The 23,902-nt window shown below is 35.5% G+C and overlaps 1 protein-coding gene across 1 annotated transcript in view; it reads right to left on the reverse strand.

Moving 5' to 3' along the window:
• Window positions 1-23,902, reverse strand: part of TACR3 (tachykinin receptor 3) — a 78,933-nt gene that overhangs the window by 2,181 nt on the left and 52,850 nt on the right. The gene's annotated exons all lie outside the window — the stretch shown is intronic.

A 23,902-nucleotide genomic window follows, 5' to 3' on the forward strand; every position in this document is an offset into this window, starting at 1 on the left:
AGGGATAGCTGCCTAAGATAAATCTCAAGAAAACATGCTGATGTCACCATTCTTTCTTTACCGAACCCAAGTGAATGGATGGCACTAAATCAATCAGAAACAGGGATGCCTGGGTGGCTCAGTGGTTGAGCATCTTCCTTTGGCTCAGGGACTAATCCTGAACACATCAGGCTTCCTGCATGGAGCTTGCTTCTCCCTCTGCCTATGTCTCTGTCTCTCTCTCTTTGTGCTTCTCATGAGTAAATAAATAAAATATTAAAAAAAGATTTAAAATAAATCAAACAGAAACAAACGTATTATTTGGCCTGAAGACAGTAAGTGTTTATAAAACTCTAACAAGCCTAGGGGAGAGAGGAACAGGATTTGGCTGTGCTAGCATGAAAGGTAAAATAGCAGAGATTCTGTATCTAAAGAAACAGACTGTTGAGTCACTGTGGGGATAATGTAAGCTATAAGGGTTGGGCTGGTTCCTCAGTATTTATAATAGTCTGAATATAGCTTAAGACTCTTCAGATTTTTTTATTCTACTACCATGCCCACTAAGCAAACTTCTGAACATTAATTTGGTTTCACTTGTAATCTGGTATTGGGAAAAGTTTCTCTGGATAGTGATTATGTGTATTCACATTAGTCTGAGGAAATATCATTAATTTTAAATTTATACATAGGCAGCCAACTGGTCTATACATTAAGTCATATGAATTTGGTAAGCACGGATCATTTCCTTGATTTCCACACCTTTGAAAAAAAATATTCTGGAAAACCCTGGCCAAAAATAGCATATCAACCTTTATTCTCTACCACTAAGGCTTTTTAAGTTCCTAAATGACAGAAAGGATGTCTTAATTATCTTAATATTCCCAGCACTAGCACAACCCGAAGTATATAGCTGAAGGTAAATAATTAGATATGGAATGAATGAATAATGAATGACAATGCATATTTTGCTATAATAAGTTGAATGGGAGGATGTTTTATGTGTCCCTAAATGAAATAAAATCTGTCCATTGTCTATGAATATAAGAAAAGTAGACTCAAAGCAGCTTGGCTTTGTGTGGAAAAGGAAATAGTATTCTATGATGACTTCATTTGATATTTCTCATTAGTAGCCTACCTACTAAATTGGGCTATACTTCTTTTGGCAATTTAGAAATAGGAAAATAAAATATTTAGAATGATATATGTTAAATAAAGTAATTTCAGGGTTTACCCTTAGTCAGATCAGCACACAAATCAGAGAGAGTCCTGACATAAATGATCTATGAGGCATCTTAGACTATGAAAATACAATATTCATGGACTGGATTCATCATTTCACAGCAAGTTAGGGATTTGGATGGAAAATTGGCAAGGTTAAGAGTCAAGAGAGATATGATTCTAGGACTAGGCAAATCGTGAAGTGGATCAATCTGGAAGGCTCTTTCCCAAGGTCCTAATCACTGAACCATCCAGGTAAGTAGTATTGAGCTGATGGAAATTGGTCATCATAGCTGAAGATCCAGGTCAATAGCTCACTGAAGGTCATTACTGGCCCTACCATCTAAAGGTTTTTCTCAGTGCTCTTTAAACTTTAAGCCCTTTTTTCTTTTTTCTGAAAAGCTGTGTTCTGATTTCTATATTTATGTCTCCTATTTCTTATGCATGTATTTGTGGAATATAAGAAAGAATGATATTTTATTATAATACACATTTATACAATGTTTCATGTATTTAACAACTTATTAGTTGATTTTCAATTGTGCTTTAGGAAGCTGAGGCAAAGGCTAAAAGATTTGACCACTGTGATTCATGAAACAAAGCTGGAGTTTTAAAACTAAGATTCTTAAGTCTTTTTTCTTCCTGCTTACAGTTAATAACATTTATTAAACATCTACTGGGTCTAGAAAACAGTATAGAGAAAAATAATGAATAGAGGACTCATTTCTTATTCTGAAGAACCTTACAATATAATGAAACAATGTAAATAAAATGCATGGAAAAGTGTGGAATATAAGCATGTGCATACAAAATAGAAATAATATTTATGAGAACTTACTATATTATGAGCAAGAATGAAATGACTCGGTACATAGCAACTGTAGGCTCAGGGGATATAAGACTAAATTAAACAGGTTCTATTGCCTTTTTATCTTGAATATACGAACATCATACTATTCCTTAAATACAACAGTAAAGCTCCTGCCCCAAATTATTCTCCCACCAGAATACTCTTCCCCTAATTATTCCCTGTGGGTACCACCCTCACATTCTTCACACCTTTACGCAGCTGTCCCTTTCTCTGTGACTCCCATTCTGACCAACCTGTTTGGAATTGTAGTCTTCCCTTCCAGCACCAAATTCCTTAGCTTGCTCTTTATTTTCAGTTTGTTATGTTTATTCTTTACTTTCTGTCTCCTCATGTTAAAATATAAAAGAGCCAGAATTTTCTGCTTGCTTTGTTTGCTAATGTATGCAGGCACATAGACTGGGTTTCATAATAATCAGTGCTCAAAAATTTTTTAAATAAATAAATGAAAGTGAATACAAAAAAGAAAAAGAAAAAGAAAGAAAAAAAGAAACTAAGAGTCATATAGGCAGTTAGGAGATGTCCCTAATTTTCCTCAGTCACTAATTACAGGTATCATTTATTTGTCTTCTGAGTTTAAAATGGGCATGGATGTATAAAATGAGCCTGATATTTTATTGCTATCTTACTTTTATAAGGCAAACAAATTCAAAAGAGTTTGACTGTACAAACAATATAACCAATATATGATTTTGAGTGCATGAAAGCATTAAATTTTATTCTGAATAAATGTTAAAGGGCAAAAAAAAATCTATGACAATGTGAACATGGTACAGGTTACTCTGTTAAATACAGTATCAGCAAATATGCATAAATGCTTCTTTGAATGTCTTTGAATGCTTTTCTACAGGCTGACCACAAACTCCAGGTGCATGAAATTGTTTTCTAACAATAGTTAAAGACCTACAAAGACTATCAGAATCTTTTAAGTGACTTCCAACCATTAATGTGGAAGAAGTCCATAATGTGGAAAAATTAAAGTGCATGTGGAGAATTAAAATAAATGAAAATGCCTCTGGAACAGAAGTTTCAGACAACTTCTAATTACATATACAGGGCCTTATGGACTTTGTTATAAAATAATTAGAAACTTATTTAAAAATAAAGAAAAAACTTAAAAGACCCTAAAAGATTAAAAAATAAGGAAAAATCTAAAAGACCCTAAAGAAAAGAATCTTTTACAGCGAATCATGGTTATAATATACTTCACCTACTTATTTCTGTAAAATACATTTTAACTATTAGCTTCAGTCTCTGCTCAGAATATCTTGTGGAATTATTTCAGATATCAAACTTTCAGGACCCCAGGTGTAATGTAAATGCAAAAGCAGGGTCTTGGGTGAGAGAAATTGCATTGATTTGTGAAGTGCCAAAATCATGAAATTGTAATCCTACTCTTTAAATCGCTAAGGAAAAGAGGACTTTGAAGCACAAACCTCGATAGATGTGCAAACACTGTCTCATGGCAGGACAATGGCACTAGCAGATACACACTAAGCGGGAAAGGTGCTCAGTTGGTAGACTTCCTAGAAATCCTGAAATTGTTAGGCAAGATAAGAGGCTGGGATAGAGACAATTCAAATCTTTCACCATGTCTTAACAAATTTTGTTACAACTAGATATAAAGATTGATTGATATTGGGTATTTCACAAATCTGAGACATGTCCCACTTCTAAGGCAATGGGATTTATTTTCCAGGGCAACATGAACAGTTGTGCCTACCTACTGTCCTTGGCACACTTACTAGCAGGAGGAAGAAGGAATGTGGGACAAGCGATGTAGCTCATACAATTCTACTGCCTGTTTTTAGTAGTTAAGAATCCACTTTATGCACATTGGTGGGATGGAAATGCATGTCCTGGTAAGTGAAAATAAGCTTTGGGCACCTTTTCTTTGTGTATTGAAGAAAAAAAAATCTTTGATTTTTGTATCCTGTACAGGTTACACTGGAATGCCTGCAGCTGTTCTTATCTTTCATATTAAATTAGTGTAAGAGGGATGATTTTCAGGTTTAGGTCATAAAAGAGAAAAAAAGTAAGTCTAGGGAATGAAATAAAATAGTGCCAACCATAAAAAATGTCTAGGAGTTATATTCTTCAGTGTAGGATTTATTCTTTCTAAATGTCTGAACTGGAAAATTTCAGCACCATGTGATAGGAAGCTTCTTGTTTTGATTAGAACCCCCACAGAATGTATGTTCTGGAGAACCATCCTATGGATCACACCCTACCACTTCACCATGCCCTTTTGTCTGCACAAATGTTCTTAATGGACTGTTATATTTCTTTAAGTCAAAACTTCAAGCCTGTTTATTTTAACCACACATTAGCAAATTAAAATAATATCCTTAAGAATAGGATATGGGAAAAATTCAATAAAAGCCATCAAAGTTTAAAATACTGTTTCATGGGCTGTTAGGTTGAGCTTTTGCCACTTCAGTTACATTCAGTAAGCTTAAAACTTTCAGTTTGAGTGTGAAAATATGAACTAAGTAATAATAGTTGTGAAAAAAAGTGCACCATGGTCCAGAAGCGGAGTTGAATTTTTCTAGTAATTTTAGAGTGAGATGAGAATACAGGCATATTGTGTTAGAGTTGTCCAAGAAATGGGATGTTCGTGCCAACTACAAGTAACATGGGCATGCAGTTAATATTAGTTTACAGTAATGCCTGGAAGAAATTATGTCAAGCCCAAACAAATGGAAAAAACCTCTGTATGTCTGTGTGCAATTGTGGAAATCTGTGTGTGTGCGTGTGTGTGAGTGTGTGTGTGTGTGTGTGTGTGTGTGCAGTGCTGTATTTGGACTCCACTCTTTTATGTGTTATTGGTCATGTTTTGTTTTTAGTGTATTTTCATTTTTTCCACTGAAAACTTAGACTTTGAGACCAACATTAAGATTTTAGGCTTACTACGATCTGAAGCCAAAGAAAGTGATGCAGCCACTCAAGAAGATTAGGTAAGATTAGAAAAGGAAATACATTAAAGCAAGACGAATAATGACTGATGTTATGGGATCCTGGTTGGAGATCAAAATGTATGGAGGCTTCTTATGGACAAAATCATGTTTCCCCCATTTTTTTTTAAGTTTACAAGACTTGCTTAATTCTTTCTTTCTTTCTTTCTTTCTTTCTTTCTTTCTTTCTTTCTTTCTTCTTTCTTTCTTTCTTTCTTTCTTTCTTTCTTTCTTTCTCTTTCTTTCTTTCTTCTTTCTTTCTTTCTTTCTTTCTTTCTTTCTTTCTTTCTTTCTTTCTTTCTTTTTCTTCTCCTTCCTTCCTCCCTTCCTTCCTTCCTCCCTCCCTTCCTTCCTTCCTTCCTTCCTTCCTTCCTTCCTTCCTTCCTAGCTTTCTTGTGATATAATTGATACCTAATGTGTATGTTTAAAGTGTACAATGTGATGATTTAATACGTATATGTATTGTGAGATGATTACCACAATAAGGTCTATCTCCTTGTTTTTGGTTTTTGCATGTGTGTCATAAGCACATTTAAGATTTACTGGCAACTTTCAAGTATGTAACCCAATAGAGTTAACTGTAGTTCCCATGCTTTACACCCGATCCTCAGACTGTATTAATCTTATAACCAGGCCAGTGGGAGAGCTGCAGGAAAGGCATCCCCAGCTGCTTATGGACTGGCCTCCCATAGAGTCCATGACAGGTTGGTAGAATCCAAGTCCCTCAGATAAGTTCTGTTTACCCTGCTTGCTGTTTTCCCAGCCACTCACCTGTCTCTTAGTTCTGCAGCTCATGAATCAGTTCTCTGGATGGAAGGAGAGAGAAATGGGCCTTTTCAGCAATGCCCTGCAGAGCTGGGGCAGTAGGTACTCATTCGTTCTCACTCACTCACTCACTCACTCACTCACTCACTAATGTGCTTTCTTTTCCTGCCTTGGGAGAAATCACCTCTGAGATAGCCCCTCTTAGCCCTGGGCTGTCACTTTCAGGAAGAGATGATGTGGGTGGGGTCAAATGGTTTCTCTTACCCTCTTCAGTGCATCTGCAACAGATTTTTTTTTTCTCTAATGCTGTTCTTCTCTGCTAGATTCCTGGACTTCCACGTGACTCTTTGGTCCATGGGTGACTGTCTAAATCAGTGTTTTCCAGGGCTCCTGGATTGTAGCTGAGAGGAGCTAGAGCTGGTTCAAGGGCCACCATAGGTGCACAGTTGCATGGAGGTCTCTATATCTATTACCCGGCCCATAGTGGGTGAGACTCTATGGTTTTGGTGCTGGCGAAAGAACCAAAGCCAAATGGGGTTATTTTCAAGTTGTCAGGGGTATAGAGCTATTTCTGTGTCTACAGCTAGGACCCTTTTTACCCTCTTGGCTGCAGGCCTGCCTTCTCAAAATGACTCTCCTCCCTCTTGGACTGTACCAGATCTATCTGGATCCTTCAGCTCTCACAAAGGCACCTTTGCCTGTGGATGTATACCAAATTGTTATTCAGGATATGACAAGAGATGTCTTATTTTGTCATCTTGCTGACATCACTCTTCAAAATTCGTTTTATGTCCTAATCCTCATTACCTCAACATGAGACTGAATTTGGAGGTAGGGTGTTGAAAGAGGCAGTTAAGTTAAAATGAGTTCATTAGGATGAGGCCTACATCAGGATGACTGGTATCCTTGAAAGAAGAAGTCATTAGAACACTGACATGCAGAGGGAACACCATGGGAAGATAAAGGTTTGCAACCATCTGCAAACCAAGCAGAGAAGCCTTAGAGGAAACCAACCCTGACGACACCTTCAACTCAGACTGCTCATCTCTAAAACAGTGAGAAAGTAAATGTCTTGTTTAAACCACCATTCTATTGTATTTTGTTATGGCAGCTTGAAAAGACAGCAACAGTGTTTAAGATGTTGAGGACACTAGATGATATGGCTTCATGCCAGCAAAATAGGAGGCAAAATACTATACAGGGTCCCAGAAAATGGAGATTTCAAGAAAGGTTATACAAACCTTTGTATAAAGGCCTGTAGAATTGCTTTTAGCAATATCAGAAATAGACTAAGATCTCCAGTTGCATCAGATGAGCCTCTCTTAGGTTATATATGGTCTTCCTTAGGAGCGCTGTTTTCCTTGATAATTCCTTTGCAGCAGAAATAATGACACTGCAAGTTGAAAGCTTGTTTGCTGAATGAGAGGATAGATTTTTCTTGGTTGTTATACAATTCAAAAATCCAATTGAATCTGTCACTTGAGCTTAAACTGAAGAGTGGTCCCTTTGATTAAGGCAAGGCGCTTCTTTGTTATCACATTTAGGTGTTCACCTCTGACAGATCAGAGCTGTTATGGCTTGTTAGGGTAGAGGAAGAAAATTAAAATAGAAAATAGCCAGAAAACAATTTCTATGATTTACAAAAACAGGAGAAGTAGATTTATTTACCAGCATTTCACGGGTATCCAAATAATCAAGAGCAATTTTACAGAGAGTTTTTGAAAAGGAATTGTCACATTTTGTGAATATTGGGACAAAGTCATGTTCCTGAGGCTTCTGTTTTATTAGAATGGGAAGCAATGTCAGAGTATGGTTAAACAATGCGGATTACTTTTAAATACATGTTTAGCAAATTAGGGCAGCCCGGGTGGCTCAGCGGTTTAGCGCTGCCTTTGGCCCAGGGCGTGATCCTGGAGACCTGGGATTGAATCCCACATCTGGCTCCCTGCATGGGGCCTGCTTCTCCTTCTGCCTGTATCTGCCTCTCTCTCTCTCTTTTTTTCTCTCTCTCTCTCTCTGCATCTCTCATGAATAAATAAATAAAATCTTAAAAAAATATACATGTTTAGCAATTAACACAATAATGTAATACTCTTGTACTCTTGTATATTATTCACAACATGTTGACAAAACATAATACTAATTCATAATGGACTATGAGAAGGAAGTCTGGTAATGGGAATGAAGTTTGAAATTCTTTGATCAGTATCTTGTGCTCTAAGGGACAGGGGGTGGGTGGGTTGTTAAATTTTAAATGGAGTATAGTAAAGAGCCCATTCCTGACTCTGCATTTCAAATTTCTGCTTTATAAAGTCTTGAAGGTACAGCAGTGTTTCCAGAACTTATCCTGTGTTCTACTTAATGACTTTCATCCTACCTTTCAAAACTTCTATTAAAAAGAAAAAAACCCAAAAAACAAAAAACTTCTATTCCCTTATCTTTTCCCTGATTACCTTCCTATACAGACTTTGTGTATACAGACTCTATGCTACAGAATGCAATGTTCAGCACAAGTTCTGTATTTTATGCATTGACCAGGTAGTTCTAACATGCATTTTGAGACTCAGCAAAGGAAAATCATACTGATAGCAACATTGTCCTTTGAGAGAGGCAAGGCCAGCAGACACATTTGAGGATGAGACTGGTGGATGATTCAGTGGAGTCATGATCACTTTTGATTTTAGTAATAGGCGTAGTGCTTTTTATAACCATTTAAAAAAACTCTTAGATATATGAACCTATCTAACGTTCATGACAAATCTTTGACTGTATAGCTTCTCTATTTTATGGATGAGAGACTTAAAACCCAAAAGGTAGTTGCTTTCTCAAGATCCCAAAGGCAGCTTCAGAGCTAGGATTCCTGGGTCTCTTAATTCTTCATTAGTTAAGGGCTCATTTTGTATACATTTTACTTCTGGATACCTTTAGAAATAGTCCTGGCTTCGTTCTCTATTTAGTAAGCTAAGGAGATGCTCAAGTGAAGGGTAGTAAAACTACCTTATTTTGCCAGGAATTTTGCCCATCTGAACTTTATGGAGGATAGTTTCCTGAAGCTGGAAGATGAAAGAGTGAGAAAAGAAGTTGGAACAATGGAGCAGGCTGGGACTTGAACTTGGAATCTAGTTTATCTATTGCTATGGGAATATGGACAGATTTATCTGCATTAAAACTGTGAAATAGGGACTCAGCCCTTCAAATGTTTTATGGGATTGTGTGGTACCACTTGCTTCCACAGACTGCATTTATGTTGAGCATATTTAAAGACTAATGGACAGGAAAGTATAAATTCTTGACAGTCTCCTATATTCTTTATACCTAGTAGCCATAAAGCAGATCTGCTGAAAGGACTACTTTGATCCCAAATAAATAGTTACTGTTAGAATTTAAGATCTTTTGACATTCACAGAAGGGGAATGAGTGAAGAATATTTCTGCCTCAATTACCTTTGCGCCGAAGTGAGTGTAAATGAACAAACAACTGCAATCAGCTGTCAGCCTGCTGACAACATGGCATAGGGTCAACTCTTCCTATTCTGTTCCAGGAGTTGCCAGGGAGGGAAATCTGATATTTTGGGAGTTTGCCTGGCCAGGTAAAAAGGCTAGGCTGACATCATTTGCCAGACCAAGAAATTTTATGTCTTGTTCTACATTGACATAACTTGTCCTTTTGAAAATACACTGTTATTAATATATTGTAGTCTGAAATGTTAAGTCATCCAGTGTCTTACAGTACTTTTGCAGTTGGCTTTTTGTCTGTTTATTAATTTTATTTAAATTCAATTTGCCAACATATAGTATAACACACAGTGAGCATCACTTCATATGCCCTCCTTAGTGCCTGTCATCCACTTACCTCATCCTCCCACCCACCTCCCCTTCAGCAACCCTCAGTTTTTTTCCCAGATTTAAAAGTCTCATGGTTTGTCTTCCTCTTTAATTTTTCCCCATTTAATTTCCCCTACTTCCCTTATGGTCTCTTGCACTATTTTTTATATTCCACATATGAGTGAAACCATATGATAATTGCCTTTCTTCAACTGACTTATTTCACTTAGCATAATGCCCTCCAGTTCCATCAACATTGATGTAAATGGTAAGTATTCATCCTTTCCAATGACTGAGTAATATTCCATTGTGTATATATATGACCACATCTTCTTTATCCATTCATCTGTTGAAGGATATCTCAGCTCCTACAACAGTTTGGCTATTGTGGATATTGCTGCCATGAACACTGGGGTGCAGGTGTTCCATCGTTTCACTACATCTTTGGGGTAAATACCCAATAGTGCAATTTCTGTGTCATAGGGTAGCTCTATTTTTAGCTTTTTCAGGAACTGCCACACTGTTTTCCAGAGTGGCTGTGCCAGTTTGCATTGCCACCAACACTGTAAGAGGGTCCTCTTTCTCCACATTCTCTCCAACATTTGTTGTTTCGTATCTTGTTAATTTTCACCATTCTCACTGGTGTGAGGTGGTATCTTATTGTAGTTTTGACTTGTATTTCCCTGATGGAAAATGACATGGAGCATTTTTCATGTGCCTGTTTGCCATGTGTAGGTCTTCTTTGGAGAAATGTCCATTCATGTCCTTCTGCCTATATCTTGATTGGATTGTTTGTTTTTTGGGTGTTGAGTTCAATAAGTTCTTTATAGATCTTGGATACTAGCCCTTTATCTGATATATCATTTGCAAATATCTTCTCTTATTCTGTATATTGCCTTTTTGTTTTGTGACTGTTTCATTTGCTGTGCAGAAGCTTTTTATCTTGATGAAGTCTCAATAGTTCATTTTTGCTTTTGTTTCCCTTGTCTTTAGAGTTCTGTCTTGCAAGAAGTTGCTGTGGCCAAGTCAAAAAAGTTGCTGATGTGTTCTCCTCTAGGATTTTGATGGATTCCTGCCTCACATTTAGATCTTTCATCCATTTTGAGTTTATCTTTGTGTATGGTGTAAGAGAATGGTCTAGTTTCATTCTTCTGCATGTTGCTGTCCAATTTTCCCAACACCATTTATTGAAGAGACTGTCTTTTCTCCATTGGATATTCTTTCCTGCTTTGTCGAAGAACAGTTGACCATATTGTTGAGGGTCCATTTCTGGGTTCTCTATTCTGTTCCACTCATCTCTGTTTTTGTGCCAGCACCATGTTGTCTTCATGATCACAGTTATAATACAGCTTGAAGTCAGGCATTTTGATGTCCCCAACATTGGATTACTTTTTCAACCTTCCTCTGGCTATTCAGGTCTTATCTGGTTCCATAAAAATCTTAGGATTATTTGTTCCAACTCTGTGGGAAATAAAAAACCCATGGTATTTCGATAGAGATTACATTTCTTTTATTAATGTAGTGTATCACATTGATTGATTTGTAGATGTTGAACCACCTCTTTAGCCCAGGAATAAATCCCACTTGATTGTGGTGAATAATCCTTTTATGTACTGTTGGATCCTATTGGCTAGTATTTTGGTGAGAATTTTTGATCCATATTCATCAAGGATATTGGTCTGTAATTCTCCTTTTTGGTTTTAGGATCAAGGTAATGCTGGCCTCATAGAAAGAGTTTGGAAGTTTTCCTTGCATTTCTATTTTTTGAACAGCTTCAGAATAATAGGTATTATTTCTTCTTTAAATGATTGGTTTAAATCATTCAAACCAAATGATTGGTTCTCAGAATTCCCCTGAGAAGCTATCTGGCTCTGGACCCTTGTTTCTTGGGAGGTTTTTGATGACTGCTTCAATTTCCTTGCTGGTTATTAGTCTGTTCAGATTTTCTATTTCTTCCTGTTTCAGTTTTGGTAGTTTATAAGTTTCCAGGAATCCATCCATTTCTTCCAGATTGCCTAGTTTGTTGACATATAATTGCTCATAATACGTTCTTAAAATCATTTTATTTCTTTGTTGTTGGCCATGATCTCTCCTATTTCATTCATGATTTTATTAATTCTGGCTCTTTCTCTCTCAATCTTTTTTTTTAAAATAAGTCTAGGTAGGCATTTATTTTCTTATTAATTCTTTCAAAGAACCAATTCCTAGTTTTATTTATATGTTCTACTGTTCTTTTGGTTTCTATTTCATTACATTCTGCTGTGCTCTTTATTATTTCTCTTCTCCTGCTTGGTTTAGGCTCTTAGGCTTAATTTGCTGTTCTTTCTCCAGCTCCTTTATGTGTAAAGTTAGCTTGTGTTTTTGAGATTTTTCTAATTTTTTGAGAGAGGCTTATATTGAAATGTACTTCCCTCTTAATACCACCTTTGCTGTATCCCAAAGGTTTTGAATAGCTGTGCTTTCATTTTCATTAGTTTGCATGAATCTCTAATTCTTCTCTAATTTCCTGGTTGATCCATTCATTCCTTAGTAGAATGTTCTTTAAACTTCAAGTGTTTGAGTTCCTTCCAAATTTCCTGTTGTGATTGAATTTAGTTTTCAAAGCACTGTGATCTGAAAATATGCAGAGAATGATCCTAATCTTTTGCTATCAGTTGAGACCTGATTTGTGACCCAGCATGTGGTCTATTCTGGAGAAAGTTCCATGTGCAGTTGAGAAAAATATGTATTCTATTGCATCAGAATGGAATGGTCCATATATACCTGTGAAGTCCATCTGGTCCAGTGTGTCACTCAAAACCCTTATTTCTTTGTGGAGCTTCTGCTTAGATTGTCCCTTGCTGAGAGTGGGGTGTTGAAGTCTCCCTCTGTTAATGTATTATTATCAATGTATTTCTTTACTTTGGTTATTAATTGGTTGATATAATTGTCTGCTCCCACATTAGGGGCATAAATATTTATAATTGTTAGATCTTGTTGGGTAGACCCTGTAAGTATGATATAGTGTCCCTCTTCATCTCTTACTATAGTCTGGTTTAAAATCTAATTTATCTGATATGAGGATTGCTACTCCAGCTTTATTTTGAAGTCCATTTGCATGGTAAATTGTTCTCCACCACCTCATTTTCAGTCTGAAGGTGTCTTTAGTTCTAAAATGCGTCTCTTGTAAATAGCATATAGATGGGTCTTGCTTTCTTATCCAACCTGATATTCTGTGTCTTTTGACTGAAGCTTTTATCCCATTCATGTTCAGAATAACCATTACAAGATATAAATTTTGTGCCATTGTGTTACCTGTACAGTCCTTGTTTCTGCAGATTGTCTCTGTTTCTTTGGGCTACCTCTTCTTATACAGGATCTCCCTTATTATTTCTTGCAGGGCTGGCTTGGTGGTCATATATTCTTTCATCTTCTGTCTGTCCTGGAACTTCTTTATCTCTCTTTCCATTCTGAATGACAGCCTTGCTGGATAAAGTATTCTTGGCTGCATGTTTTTCTCAGTTAGTACCCTGAATATATCATGGCAGCCCTTTCTGGCCTGCCAGGTCTCTGTGGATAGGTCTGCTGTTAATCTAATATTCTTCCTCTGTATGTTAGGAATCTATTGTCTCGAGCTGCTTTCAGAGGTTCTCTTTATCTCTGAAATTTGCAAGGTTCACTATTATATGTTGGGATGTTTATGTACTTTTATTGATTTTTGGGAGGTGTCCTCTCTACCTCTTGGATATGAGTGCTTTTTTCCTTCTCCCAATTAGGGAAGTTCTCAGCTATGATTTTCTCAAATATACATTTTGGTTCTCTCTCTCTACCTCTCTCTGTACTCAGGAATTCCAATAATTCAGATGTTATTTTTTTTCAAACTATCACTTGTTTCTCAGAGCCTCTCCTATTTATTGAGCTCTTATTTTTCTCTCTTTTCCTTAAGTTTCTTCCTTTCTATCAACTTGTCTTCCATATCACTTATTCTCTCTGCTGCCTCATTTGCCCTAGCTATTAGAGCATCCAGTTTAGAATGCATCTTAGTTAGAGTATTTTTAATTTTGGCCTGATTAGATCTCATTTCTGTAGTAAGATTATCTAGTCTTTTATGCCTTCTTCAAGCCCAACTAGTAACTTTATAATTGTAATCCCAAACTCTATCTCTGACATTTTACTTAAATTCATATCCATTGGATCTGTGGTGGAGAAAGAACCAGAGGTTCTTTCTTTTGTTGTGAATTTCTCCTTCTAGTCATTTTGTTCAGTGCAGAATGGCTGTATGAGTAAACAGTCAAAAATATCAACCTCGACCCAAGCAAAATAAACACTAGATGATTCTGAAAAGGTCAGGAACCAGAAAATAAAAGAAAAAGGACAAGGGAAAAGAAAAACAAATAAAAAAGATAAAAATAAAAAAAGGAAGGGAGTTAAAGGGGCAAAGAGAGAATATAATCTCACAGAGTGGCCAAAATAGGGGGTGATCCAGTTGGTCTTGAGTGTATTTTGGTCTCTTTGTTAGATTTTGGTCTCTGTGTTAGAAGATTCTAAATTCCAAAATTATAAAGAAAATAAAACTTATATTTATACAAACATAAAATTGAATACAGTGAAAGGAAGCCAAAAATTAAGAATATATGTGATAACGTCATTGTAAAATATGAAAGTTACAAAAGAAAAGATTCAACCACAAAGAGTTGATAAAATAGGAAACTTGCAAAAAATGGTCACTTTTCTATTTATAGAGTTCCAGTCATTCTTTCCTCACATCTCAGGTTGAATTTGTAGGTGTTCAGGATAGTTTCATAGTTATCTAGCTAAATTAAGGGGATCAGATGAAACGAGGAGCCCTACTTGTCCACCATCTTGCCTCCTCTCATAGGCTTTTTGTTTTAAAAGGGTGCATACTTTAATTGCTTTTTGAAATGGCATAAATCTAGAATACTTGAAATAATATGCTTTTCTATACTAAATCTGGTAGAAAATAAGATCAGCCACTGAATATTAAGATTTTTCTCTGTGATATAAGACAAACTAAGAAGGTGTGGATTGTAAATAATGTTATTATCCTGATTTGTAGTTAACTTTGAAGTAAATCTATGTGATTCTCACATGCTTATCACTCTGGAATGCCATGATCCGATATCTTTTCCTATAAAATTCTCTGTCCACCTTTTGAGAGGTCACCTCAAGTTCACCTCTCTCAGTAGCTTCCCTTATTTCTTCACGCAGGTAGTGTTAGGTTTTTCCTAATGATTTTAGCATATCATCTTACACCTTATAACACAGATTCATGTTACAGTCAAGCATGTTTCTGTTTCCTTCAGTCCAGATATGGGCATATGCATTATTCGTTTTTGTGTCTCCAGAACCTAGCATAGTTCTTGACATTGAATAAATTGTCTGTTGACTGAGGTATTGGATTTTCATTTGTCTTTGTCTCACCAGTATTTTGTCCTATCATGTACATAATAGGATTTCAAAATATATATTTTTTGAATTAGGAAGGTAGAATTTCTTTTTATTTTTTCCTTCTCCCCTCACTCCCTATACTATGCCTTTTATTCTCAGGACTTATTCATTCTGTGACTGGAAGCCTGGATCTTCCACTCCTCTTCACGCATTTTGTCCAATTCTCCATCCCCCTCCTCTCTGGCAACCATCAGTTTGTTTTATGTATTTATAGATCTCAGTGAATAAAACAAAAATACATTTAAATATCTTATATCTACATTAAAATAATTATGATGACCCTTGACTTTTGTGTTTAGCAGGATGTTTAAAAAGAATATTTGAACCATGTGATGGCTTAAGCTTAAGAAGGAAGTCAATTATTTTTACATACTTAATTTATTGTACACTTATATAACAGTTTTCCCACAATAATGCCAATTTTCTAAAGAAACCAAGGCTCCAGACTCTAGAGATATGGTGCTAAATTAACAAAGAAAAAATTGTTATCTATTTCCACAGCATTTATATCCTTTCAAAGAGACATTTGTTAAATAATAAGTATACAAAACATATCAAATTAACTCTATAGAGAAAAAACAATCTTTTCTAGATTTGTAGAATACAATGGAAGGTCTATTTGAGGTAGCACTCTTTAAGCTGAAATCCAGAGGAGGTATAGACAGAAGAATAAAGGGCACATCACACTAATAGTGTGAGTAAAACTGAGAAGTAGAAGAAAATTTGATGTGTTCAAACAACTAAGAGCAAGTGTTATTAGAACACAGTGTATGAATGGCAAAGTGGCACAGAATGAGGTTGGCAGAGTAAATGGTAGCAAGATACATAAACTAGATGACTTAAATAATGTATAATTATTTTCTCACAGTTCTGGAAGTTGGAAGTCCAAGATCAGGGTGCCAATATGGTCAGTTTCTGGTAAGAGTCCATTTCCTGGTTTGTAGGTAGCCACTATCATCTTACTGTGCCTACAAGACCTCTTTGTGTGCTCAGAGAGAGAGAGAGTAAACTCTTTGGTGATTATTCTTATAAGGGTATTATTCTTATGGACGAGGGTACATTCTTATGACCTCATTTAACCTTAATTATCTCCCTATAGGGCTTATCTTCAAAAATAATCACTGTAGGGGTTAGAGCTCCAAAATGAATTGGGGGGGGGGAAACAATTTGTCCTTAGCAATAATAAATGTAAGATAATATTGTTTCAAGTGCTCATTTATAGATGTATTAGTTCTTTTATTTTCTAGACTTTTCCTTTGAGTTGTTAATTATCTATTGTGTTTTCTAGAAAGTGACGTTTTTCTTTCAATATTAGTTTTAATATTTATATGGATGTATTTCATTGTTTTGCCTAGGAAGAATGATTTCCAAATTTGGAGAGTTACAAAGCATACAACTTATTTAAGGAGTTGCTGAGAAGAATTCTTTCCCTGATATTTTAAGGATTTATTAACTTGGTTCTATTTAGTGTTTAGGCAAAAAAAAAATTAATGGCTCATCACATGGCTGCCCAGTGGTATATGTTTAAACATACAGTCTCTGGAATAGTTATAAGCAACTTTGAAGTCTTCATTGTACAGTGATGTACTACAGTGTCAAGAGCACTAGACTCCAGGATTTTAATTTAAATCTGGGTCTTGTTCATAAACAGCTACATGAACTTTAGAAAATTGCTTCATCTTTCTTCACATCAATAATAGTAGTAGTAAAGAAAAGACAAGAATACTTATCATGCAGGGACTGTGGAAGTTAAATGGAAATGTGGATGCCAGGCTCATCAGATACTCCGGGCATACTGAGATACTCATTTTTACTTCATTCCCCAATTTGACTAATTTATAAGCAAAATTTAAGTCATTGGTACCATGGCCTAAATTGATTACAAACATGTCTTTAGTAAAGGCAAAGAAAGGCTGTGGTGGCAGGCTGGGGACAATGGGTAAAATGCAGATTGAGAACTAGAGAGCCAAGGAATTTTGCCAAATTTTGTAACAGAAAGTGTGCAGATGATAGGAGTCTTAAAAATGGCTCTTTTCTCATCATAGTCTTGCTACCTGTGTGTGAATGTGAATGTCTGTGATTGTGAATGATGGATAGATAGTGAAAGAGGGAAAGAGAAAGTGAGAAGTGATATTAAATATATGTTTTCCATTATTGCTTAAAAAAACAAGCCTAATTATTTTAGTTATAGTGGCCTTGTCATTTCACCAACATAGCATATTTCTATAAAGTAACAGGATATCAGGTATTCCTTGAAAAGCTTTCCTACATTAAAAAAAAACTGTTATATTACCAGGAAGAGAAAGAATAATAAATGTGGTTTTTTTTATTTTTATTTATTTATGATAGTCACAGAGAGAGAGAGAGAGAGAGGCAGAGACACAGGCAGAGGGAGAAACAGGCAGAGGGAGAAACAGGCTCCATGCACCGGGAGCCCGACGTGGGATTCGATCCCGGGTCTCCAGGATTGTGCCCTGGGCCAAAGGCAGGCGCTAAACCGCTGTGCCACCCAGGGATCCCTAAATGTCTGTTTTTAATATTTGTTTTAGCTTTACCACTAGAAAATCAGCAATGTGAAACTTAGTTAATAAAAATATTAATTGAACAGTAAAAAGATCATAAATGTGTTAAAAAAGTTAAACTCTTAGACTGTCATGGTCATTTAACTAGAATATTTAGAGCGTAAAATTAATGCAAGGCATACAATCTTGGAATTTTTTCTATTAGTATTTCAGATCTCATTTGGCTTGTGAAATTCATTTGAGAAAAAAAGGAGACAACCTGTTTATGTACCTATTCCTTTAGATGCATGAATAATTTCTGGGAAATAGTGATGTTCTCTGCTCTAATGATTCCAGAAATATATTTTAAAACAGCAAATTTAAGTCTTCCCATAATGTGTCAGGAAAATTGGAAGTGATTTAGAAAATTAAATGATATGGACCCAGATCAGTAATGTCAGAAATTAGCGACTTGTGCTAGAGGAAACTCCTAGGTGGGATATTAGAGAATATGAAGTGAAACAGTGCAAGTGTGTGGGTTACTACACAGCACAAAAGATACAGTAAAGATAAAGGACAGTATGTATTATAAAGATATTTCCAATATAAGAAACATTAATATATTATATAACTTGTACATAAGCTATATAAGTATACATATAGTGTATATTTTATTATATATTCTATATACACAGTAGCTTGTATATGTCTTACACACATACACATGTATATGTGTGTATATATGTATATGTATGTGCATATGCAGATAAAACATTTTTCCCAAGAACAATTATAAACTCTTGAAAAAATATAAACAATAGTAACAACAGCAAAACTGTTTCATTGCACTGGAGACTGATCAAGAGGAAGGTGCATCTGGAACTATATAAACTGGGTGAAATTCATATATTTATATATACAAACTTTTCCTAAGTCTGTGGCTGCCCTGCACTGTATATGCACAGGACCAAAGCTATGAGTAACTTGGGAAGCAGACAATAGATGAAGGCTGCAAGAGTGTAGAGATTTTATTTTATTTTATAATAAATTTATTTTTTATTGGTGTTCAATTTACCAACATACAGAATAACACCCAGTGCTTATCCCGCCAAGTGCCCCCCTCAGTGCCCATCACCCATTCACCCCCACCCCCCGCCCTCCTCCCCTTCCACCACCCCTAGTTCGTTTCCCAGAGTGTAGAGATTTTAGTAGCCACTTCTAATATAAAAGACAGTTTTAGAGTTTCAGTCTCCACAAACTAGAGGGTCTCAGTAAACACCTTGAGTTTTCCCAGAAGAACTAGGCCTTAGGAGTAAAGACTATGCCCATGATTAAGAGATTAACCCTAAAATGAAGATCAAAGCTAAACAGATTTACTCTAGTAAAGTATAAAACAAATTTCCACCAAATTTGAACGTTCCCACCAGTAATTTTACTGCCTGCTAAGAGAAAGCACAGCAGTTTTCAGATGAAGATAATAGCATATAGAGTCCTAACATCATATCTCACAATATCCAGTACACAACCAAAAATTATTACACATGCACATATAAAAATGTGATATATAAACAAGAAAAAGATGAATCAATAGGTTCTGCAGTTAGGAAATAAGGCCTTTAAAAAAAAAAAAAGGAAATAAGGCCTTTAAATAACTATGATAATTATATTAAAATAATTACAGGAAAAGGTGGTTATAATGAATTAAAAGATGCAGGCTCTCAGGAGATATATCAAAACTGAAGTGAAGATCTTATAGAAATATCTGAAATCAATACAGAGCACTGGATTTCATTTCAATTATGGTTATGTGAATATTGCTAATAATTATTTGATAATACTTGATTAATTTTGTCAGTATCTATATTACTTTCTAAAGTTATATTCCTATAATAAGACATTTTTTTCTATCACTACTAGGAGAGAAAAATAAATTTCTTAGAACCTTTAAATTAGAAAAATCATTGAAGCATTGAGTTCCCATTAATTGCTGCCATTTTTGGCTAGAGTCTATTCTTGTTAGTAAATCACAAAACATGAAAGTTAGTGTAAAATATCTTTAAAAAATTAAAACCAGATTTAGACAGCCAAAATGAGTCATGATCTTTTAATATTTGAGTCATAAATATTATAAGACTATGATTCATTTGAGTCAGGTTTAAGACAATTAAGCAAGCAACATATGGTAAAATTTGATTAATTTTGAAATATTCTATCTTCCCTGTTAAGTATAAACTTTCATATGTGATAATAATTATTTTAAAGTAATGACTCACTTAAATAAAGGAATAAAAGAATTTAACTACCATACATCCCCACTTTGAAAGAAAATGTGTTCATCAGGCATCCAGGAATAATGGCAATTAGAAAAAATATACCTCAAGATCCCATGAAGTTTATAGATAAAGAAGAAAAATGAATGAAAAAGAATGCAATGTATTGAAAATTCAGTGTCTATGGATTTCAAAGAATCAAATTCTCACTATATTTTCAGTCTTCCTTGAAGGGCATTTGGTCATCAGGAAAAAATATGCAAGGAAAAGATTCATTCATTCATTTTAAAAGCATTTATAGGGTTTGTGAATTATGCTAGACACTCTCTAAATTGTTGAATATCTAAAGGAGAATAGGACATGAACCCTGCTCTTCAGCTTTGTAGTTTGTTGGAAGATAGAGTTAAGCAAGCAGATGTTTTCTATATAACATAGTAAGTTGCATACTAGAGTTTTCTATTTGATATTGTAAATGTCCAGATGCAAACGGGGAGTGGAGGTATCAAAGAGGCTTGCTAGAGGAAGAATTGGCTGTGGTACAATTTGAAAGACAGGAAGTAGCTAAGTGAGAGGAGCAGAAAAGGGGTGGAAGAGTAGGGGAGAAGAGTGTCCTAGTCAAAGAAAATAAAATATGCAAAACTTATATCTCACTCTAGTACTACAAACGATTTGACTAACTAGGATGACGTGTATAATATAGGATGGAGAAACTGGGAATGAGAAATGGAAATGAGATTAGGGAGGGGCAAGGTGCAGTTTATAGGCTGGAGAAATCAAAGAAGGATTTTTAAGGAAGGTTATTAATAGATTTAGATCTTAGAGACATCACTATGAAGACAGTGTAGAATAGATTTTATTTGAGTAAGATTTAATGGAGGCGAGAGAATCATTAGTAGGCAAGGATATTATTCTAAGTGAGAAATTATGTAGATCTAAATAAGAGTAGAGCAGGAGCTTATGAAAGAAGGGAATCTATCGAAGTGCTTTCAGAGTTAATTTGAAGAACCTTGTTACTGATAGGATTTCAGATGATGAAAGGAAGATATAGATTATTTTCAGTTTGTGTGTGTGTGTGTGTGTGTGTGTGTGTGTGTGTTTGCTTTGATCTGGGCCACTATTTGGCTGTTAGTAATACTCTATGAAATGGGGAAGAAGAATGTCAGGAATAAAGATGATTATATCATTTTGACCAGCTTATTTTGAAGTGTTTAATATATTACACCTAGGGCTGGGGTGAAAAATGATTGATAGAATTTTAATCTGGAGCTTAGAGCCTGGACCTCAGAAGGAAAGTCTAGAAGTGGGCATAATGTAAATGTAGATTTGGAAGTAATTTTCAAGTGTCCTAACGTAGATGAAATTATCCAAATAAGACTCCATATGAAAGCTATCAAAATATGAAAAATGGGCTCCTAGAGGTAAAGAGTAGCACTTTAGTGGTTGTTAGAGAAAGAAAAGCCAGAAAAAGATACTGAAGAGGAATTGCCCGAGGAAAGAATAAAGGCAAATACTATAGGAGAGACATCTCAAGTGAAAGATGATCAGAAGATATCTATTCTTCAATCTGGTCATAGACTGAATATCTCCAATGAATTTAGTGACGAAGGCAAAAGTATCTTTGGCAAAGATAGTTTCAGGAGAATGGTGGGTTGGAAGCCAAAAAGTTATAACAAGAGGAGTAAAAGATTGGTAAACAAGAGAAGAAAGCAAATGAAAACAGCAAAAGATGGAAGGGATGTAAGCATGCTTGCATTTTGAGGAGAATCATAGTGACGTGAAAGAAGGTTTAACTGATGGAAGAGTACTCTTGAGTAGGAAGTGCCAAGGATCCAGAACACAAGAAATGGATAGATGAAGAACATGAGAACACTAAGACTAGAGGAATATTGCAGAAGCTTGGAGAGGTGTGCAGACAATGAGCCTTGAAAGCAATCTATGGTCACTTGAAACCCTAAGCTCCACCCTGAAATAAATCTGAATAGAATGCTGGGAATTGTTCTGTACTGCAGAAGAGATGTGTTGCTATGGAACTCAATTGCAAGGAGCAATCAAACCCAGGCGTGACCATTGTTAAGGCCGTTAGGGAAGAGGACTCATCAGCTATAAGGAACCACACTTCCTAAAATTAAAATGAAATCCATATTGAAATTTGAATCAGAATGGAGGACAAAAAATCAATGGGAATGCTATAAGTTCATTTGTTGTATCTACCTGTCCAAAAATTGAAATATACATACAACTGTCTTAGAAAAAGTATTCAAAATAAATAGATTCGTATTTTTCTCCTTAAAATTAATATAAATAAAACTAGAAGCTAAAAAAAGAACTAGAATGTTTATTTTTCAGCCAACTAATATAACCTGGTACTGTAGTTGGATGAGAAAAGAATGATTATGTGTGAAGCAACACATTTCAGAGAGCTGACAGAATCTGATCTGTTGTTCAATCACCCAAAGACTTGGATTCTGTGAGTTCTCTCTAAAACTTAAAAAAAAAAAGAAGAAAGAAAAAAAAAGAAAAACCGCATGTGCTGTAAAATAGTTCCTTTTGCTCATGGCAAAAATATTTTTGTGGTTTGTCATTGCAGAATATAATAGAACAGCCATTTGTATGCCACATATGTATTATAAAATGAAATCACCTCAGTAAAATGCTCCTGCACTATGTTTGCCTTTTGGTTATGGGACTTGTGAAAGGTACAGGGAAAAACCTTCGCATTTGATTAATTTTCTCAAAGCTGCTGACATTCTAAGATGTCTTATAGGAAGATAGGAGAACAATAGAAACCAAGTTGTAAGGTCTGTGGTCTCCCAATCAATGTATTACAGGTCATCCCCGAGTAAATGCAAGTTGACTTATTGTCTCCCAGCAGTGGAGTTACAGCTCTCTATACAGAGTCCTTCCTAGTAAAATGCCTGGTCTTGTAATGAAATGTTCTAGGAAATGTCTCATGAAATCTTCTGGCTAGAAGGAAGACTGGGATTGTGATGATGGAGACCTGATTTGTTTTCTCAGTCAAGTGACAGTGTCTTTTAGTCCTCCATGAAGCCTTGTTTTAAAATAAACTAGTCTGTGGTGTTCAAGCTGGATTAACATGGTATGTGAGTTTATGGCCATCAATCATGCGTTTTTCAATTTCTGGTAAGGTACTGTTAATATAAAGGAAATTAGTATCTCATACTTGATCTTCTGCCTTTTAATCAGAATGGATAATGCTGGAGGATCTATTGTTTATTCTAATTAATACTGAAGTTTGTATTCCCTTTTGCTATACAACTACTATTCTATCCATTGTTTTCAGTTCTTTTACGATGCTCTTTTCCTTTACATTTTAATATGTGAAGCATGTATGTGTTCCTTTAAGGTGTCAGTGAAAAACATTCTTCTCATCTGGGCTTAGATGGCTATGGCGAAAGGCTTTAGAAATTCCTATTTCGGAGATTTGTATAATACTTCCAGATCATGTTGGAGAATGATGCAATAATGAAGCAGAAATAATCTGCAGATAATACCTGAGAATGAAAATGTAAGAAGTATTCACAATGTATTATTTTGCTAGTTCTAAATATTTCAGAATGTAAACAGATTAAAGACAGGTTTGGAAGGAACAGAAATGATTTGAAAAAATACATAAATTTGGAAATACACTGAGGAAAGCATATAGAAGTACAGAGAATCATAGTTCTTTAGGATTAACTAAGTAAAGGAGTAGAGGAAAGTCTCTCTGAAATCTTTTCAGAAATTAAATAAAAATAAAAACAGGAGCACAAAGACATCTGAAAAAGACTTAGAGGAAATAATTAGAATAAAGGGTCTATGCAACATTGTGTGACAGAAAACAACATCGACAACAACCTTCCTTTTCTTGTTTAAAAAGATTTTATTTCTTTGAGAGAGAGATAGAGAGAGAGAGAGAGAGACAGAGATGAGCAGGGGCAAGGGACAGAGAGAGAGGGAGAAGCAGACTCCTCTCAGGGCAGGGAGCCCCATGTAGGACCTGGCCCTGCGATCATAACCTGAGCCAAAGGCTGACACTTAACTGACTAAGCCACCCAGGTGCCCCCAACATTATTAT

The sequence above is a fragment of the Vulpes lagopus genome, chromosome 6 (genome assembly GCF_018345385.1).
Source record: "Vulpes lagopus strain Blue_001 chromosome 6, ASM1834538v1, whole genome shotgun sequence".
NCBI lineage: Eukaryota > Metazoa > Chordata > Mammalia > Carnivora > Canidae > Vulpes > Vulpes lagopus.